This window comes from Mus pahari, chromosome 19 (genome assembly GCF_900095145.1).
Source record: "Mus pahari chromosome 19, PAHARI_EIJ_v1.1, whole genome shotgun sequence".
Classification (NCBI taxonomy): Eukaryota; Metazoa; Chordata; class Mammalia; order Rodentia; family Muridae; genus Mus; species Mus pahari.
In genome coordinates, this window is record NC_034608.1 from 70645027 (window position 1) to 70651026 (window position 6000).

Sequence of the window (6000 nt, forward strand, 5' to 3'; positions counted from 1 at the left end):
TCTAGAGGTATTCTCTAAGAATTGTTCATAAGGGCTGGTGAGATGGCTCAGTGGGTAAGAGCACCCGACTGCTCTTCCAAAGGTCCCGAGTTCAAATACCAGCAACCACATGGTGGCTCACAACCATCCATAACAAGATCTGACACCCTCTCCTGGAGTGTCTGAAGACAGCTACAGTGTACTTACATATAATAAATAAATAAATCTTAAAAAAAAAAAAAAAGAATTGTTCATAAATAGAGTTCCTGAATGCATCAGAGGGTGTGCTAGCTTTTTGTTCGTTATGCATATGCCTCTCTCACATGTACAATACTTCCCTTCATCATTCAACATTCCCAACACATTACCAATCTCATGTGTCATATATGTCCTAAACGAAGCCAGGCTATCATCCATAATGCACTCTAAACCACAATTAAAATCAATGTTGCACATTCCTGAAAAATATGACACAGTAAGATCATTAACACAAAAATCTTGCTTCACAATAATATTTGCAGAATCATGAATCACACATTTATTGAAGTTGGATTGCTTCCATTTACAGAAGTTCTCTATCATGTGGCATGTGGTAGTTACTGTATAGGGGTTTCCTGCATTCCAAATTTCAATTGCAATTAGAACCACATCAAGATTAATTGAACAATAAATATCGTCTACTAAATTTACTCCCACGACTACATCCATCTCCTCAACTGATGAATTACTGTTCCTGAAAATGATTCTTCCATGAGCTACCACAATTGCTAGTTCAAGAAACCATCGGTGGACCCATCACCCTGCATAAGAACTTTGCATCAGAATGGAATTGTCATTCCCTTGAAATTTCAGTTGTTCTGCTATTTCTTCTTTTGTTAGTCTACATCCTATGGGTGCATACTCTGTGTCCCCCTGATCCATCTTATACACTAGATGTTCAGATGTGGCAGAAACCACTTTGGGCTTGATTTCATAAGTGATTCCATTTGTCTGTAGCATTCCTTGAATGTTTCCTAGACAAGTAGTAAGAGTAACCATGGATTTCGGATCTCCTTCCACATAACCAGGGTAGTAGCAGTCATTCTGGACAAAAGGCTGCTGCTCTTCAAGAAGAGCACCCTGGTCAGTGCAGGTGAACACAGTGAGAGATCTGGATGCCAATTTCTCCTTGGCTTTCATGTAGACAATGTGTCTTTGAACCCCAAAGTGCAGGCTGTAAGAGATCCAGCCTGGATCATCCATACTTCTATAAGTGCCTGTGACTCTCAAGGGTAACCCTACTTCAGGGGGGGTTGTACTATTGGGATCTCCCAACCAGTGGCCATCCATAGAAGAACAGAGTTAATTCCAGACAGTATGGCAAGAGGGTAATCTTCACATGTTCCAAGATCTCCAACACTGTCATTTTGAAGTAAGGGGTGAAAGAGAATTATATAGGGAAGGAGTTGATGCCAGTATGTCTCTTCTCTTTAAGTGCTTTGTAGGTAATGGGCATATTTACCGGACTGTCTTCTGGAGGAGTCCATCCCTCAGAAGGAGAACTAAAGGTAAAAATGAAAAATATGGCAGAAAAGGATTTGAGAGTGGGCAGACCAAGTGGAGCAGAAAGAACACAAAAGGGTTAAAATGGATTAGTGAGTAGCTCAAGGCATGACTTGCATTTAATAACATAGGAAAAATCTTAATAATTCTTTCTTTGAATTTCAAGTGACTCTATATTAATTAGGAGAAATATGTAAATTTTAATGCATATTTTATCAAATATTACTTTATACATGTATTTTATGTGAAATTCTATGTAGTGTGTTTCTACTTTAGTTATCTCTGTGTAATCCTATGCAACATTAAATTATTACTAGTAATTCCTTATTATCCATGGAATTGGTAAGTTCAGTGATACAGACACATAGGTATATAAAAACTGTAGAATTGTAGACTGGAATAGTTTAGATTAGTAAACATATATTACTCAAATGTTTTTATATCTAGATTTATTGTTTTTCTTTAAGCCTCTAAACATATTAAATGGAAAAACCCTCAAACTAGCTAGTAATAGAACAGTTGGAAATGGGAGACTGTGGAGAAAGCAGTATGTGGAAAAATTAAAATGAAGTCAGTGAACCTGAAGAAGAGGATAGTAGTTTTGGCAAATATAGTGTTGTTGTTTGGGACAACAATGATTGTATGAATATGAATGTAATTGAAACATTTAGAATTATAGGTTGCAACCTATAACCAGCATTCAGAGAAATTTATCTCACAAATAAAGTTAAACACACAAGAGAGAAGAGCACACACACACACACACACACACACACACACACACACACATACACATTGAATACAAAAATAACAAAACTTAAAACACTACAAATGTGAAATTTATAATTATGCTACTAACAGAATTAGAGGCAATTTTGTTTCTTTGTTTCTAAGTAAAACAGGCTTGAAATTATATTATATGCATACACTCTGCTGGTTAGTTGGGAAATATGTACATGCTATAGACCTAAACAACTTAGTCATATAGAGCATATACTTAGGTCTAGCATTTAAGACAAAAATACATTTTAAGAATCTATAAAGCTGTATTATTTTATGTATGGTTCCTATAGATTTTTTTTCTCTTTCTGTAACCTATTGAGTGTATCCACATGCTTCATCAGATTACTAAAGAAAGGAAGTTATTGAGTAATGAAGCTAAATATTCCTACATTGGTAACAGTGATAATCTGCTATGAAAGTATCATCACACCAAAGGAAAAACATACCACCATAGTAAATATAAAAGAAATGTCAATATTCAACTTCTTTCTATATACAGGCTTAGACTCATTTCTCTTCAATTTTTCTTTTATTCTATGTGCCTATTCTTGTTTTCCTTAAGTAACTACTATGCTATTACCTAAGGAATATTACTTTTGTGAAAAACAAAAAGATCTCCTCTCTAGACACATACTATTGGAGAACTTCTTAGTCCTAGATCATTGTACAAAAACAATTACCAAAAGAAGAAGAGAAAGGTTAATTCTCAGAATTTCAATATGCAATAGCTATAACTAGGTGTTTGGCTATGATTTGCTTTGATTGCCAAAGCCAATGTCGATTGCAACCTTGAAACATTATTATTGACTTTTCTTTCTTAGTCTTACACCAAAACCTAAACAGGTTTTACCAGAAATTTGATAACCAAACGTCTTAATAATATCCTCACTGCTCATGCTAAGCTCATGAACAATGAAAAAATATATACAATTTTTACCTTTATAGCTAATCTTAAACTGTATTTACCATCAGTTTAAGATTATGACCACTCTCTCCCTATTTAGTCAATATAGTACTTGAAGTTCTAGATAAAGCAATTAGTCAACAAAAGGAGGTCGAAGGGATACAAATTGGAAAGGAAGAAGTCAAAATATCACTATGTGCAGATGATATGATAGTATACTTAAGTGACCCCAAAAGGTCCACCACACATATGATCATTTGATCTTTGACAAAGGACCTTTTTTCCACAATCCAGTAGAAAAAAAGACAGCATTTTCAACAAATGGTGCTAATTCAACTGGAGGTCAGCATGTAGAAGAATGCAAAGAAACCCATTTTTTTTTAATCTCCTTGTGCAAAGCTCAAATCCAAGTGGTTCAAGGACCTCCACATAAAACCAGATACACTGAAACTAATAGAAGAGAAAGTTGGGGAGAGCTCTGAATACATGGGCACAGGGGGCATTTTCCTGAACAGAACACTAATGACTTATTCTCTGAGATCAAAAATCTACAAATGGGACCTCATAAAATTGCAAAGCGTCTGTAAGGCAAAGGACACTGTTAATAGGACAAAACAGCAACCAACAGACTGGGAAAAGACCTGTAACAATCCTACATCCAATAGAGGGCTAATATCCAATATATACAAAGAACTCAAAAAGTTAGACTCCAGAGAATCAAATAACCCTATTAAGAAATGGAATACAGAGCTAAACAGAGAATTCTCAACTGAGGAATACCGAAGGGCTGAGAAGCACCTAAAGAAGTGTTCAACACCCTTAGTGATCAGGGAAAGACAAATCAAAATGACCCTGAGATTCCACCTCACACCATTCAGAAACTCAAGTGGCAGCAGATGCTGTAGAGGATGTAGAGAAAGAGGAATACTCCTCCATTGTTGGTGGGATTACAAATTGGTACAACCACTCTGGAAATCAGTCTGGTGGTTCCTCAGAAAATCGCACATAGTATTACCTGAGGACTCAGCTATACCACTCCTGGGCATATACCCAAAAGATTTTCCAATATATAACAAGGACACATTCTCCACTATGTTCATAGAAGCCTTATTTGTAATAGCTAGAAGCTGGTAAGAACCCAGATGTCCTTCAACAGAGGAATGGATACCGAAAATGTGGTATATTTACACAATGGAGTACTACTCACTATTAAAAGCAGTGAATTCATGAAATTCTTAGGCAAATGGATGAAACTAGAAAATATAATCCTGAGTGAGGTAACCCAATCACAAAGCAACAAACATGATATGCACTCACTGATAAGTGGATATTAGCTCAAAAGCTCAGAATATCGAAGATACAATTCACAGACCACATGAAGCTCAAGAAGAAGGAAGGCCAAAGTGTGAGTGCATGAGCCACTTGAGTTTTTGATCTTAGCCATTCTGAATGGTGTGAGGTGGAATCTCAGGGTCATTTTGATTTGCCTTTCCCTGATGACTAAGGGTGCTGAACACTTCTTAGAAGGGGGAACAAAGTACTCATGGGAGCTAATATGGAAACAAAGTGTGGAGCAAAATCTGAAGGAAAGGCCATCCAAAGACTGTCCCATCTGTGGATCCATTCTATATAGATCCAATCCAGCCATTATTGTGGATGCCAAGAAGTGCTTGCTGACAGGACCCTGATATAGCTGTCTCCTCAGAGCCTGACAAGTACAGTGGCAGATACTTGCAGCCAACCATTGGACTGAGCATGTGGTCCCCAATTGGGTCCCCAAGGGGGGAGTTAGAGAAAGGACTGAAGGAGCTGAAGGGGTTTGCAACCCCATAGGAAGAACAGCAATATCAACCAACCAGACCCCCCCAGACCTCCCAGGGACTAAACCACCAACCAAGGAGTACACATGGAGGGTACCCATGGCTCCAGCAGCATATGTAGCAGAAGATGGCCTTGTCGGGTATCAATGGGAGTAGAGGCCCTTGGTCCCGTGAAGGCTAGATGCCCCAGTGTAGGGGAATTAGAGAGAGGGGAGACAGGAGTGGGTGTTTGGGTGGGTGAACACCCTCTAGAAGCAGGGGGAGGGGAAAAGGTTGGGGACTTCTGGGTTTGACCAGAAAAGGGGATAACATTTGAAATGCAAATAAAGAAAATATCCAAATTGATAAAATATCATGACCCGCAGTCTTAGCACATTTGGGTATATAATTTACATATTAAATATATCCATGTTCATTCATAACTGAAAATTACACTTCACATTTACAAGGGACTCAAATGTTTTCTTATGCTTCAAGCTCCTGTCTTTTTACCTGTCATCCTTATAGCCCAGCTAAGATTGCCACAAGTTCAATCAACTTTGTCAAAATCCTCAACTCAGTCTAGAATGGTGTCTTTTCACCTGTTATATGCTAGCAATACTGTTGGGGTGGGAGGGAAATCACAGTCTACTTAAGTAGAGGAATATTTAAATAGAAGAAAGATAAAATTAGGACAAGGTAGTCCTATATTTCTATATTTAAATATAGGACTATAGTCCTATATTTCAGTTCAAACACTCCTATATCATTAATGATCTGAGCTTTATAAGCTAAATTGTTTCTTAACTTTCTGGATTTCTGAATTTAGTTGTCAAAGTTACTTGCATTGCTTCAAATATTACTGGATCCCACAGGGCTCATACATTTTAATGCTTAGTCACCAGGGTATGGGTGTCTTTGATAGGGTTAGAAAGATTAGGAGGTCTTCTCTCTCTCTCTCTCTCTCTCTCTCTCTCTCTCTCTCTCTCTCTC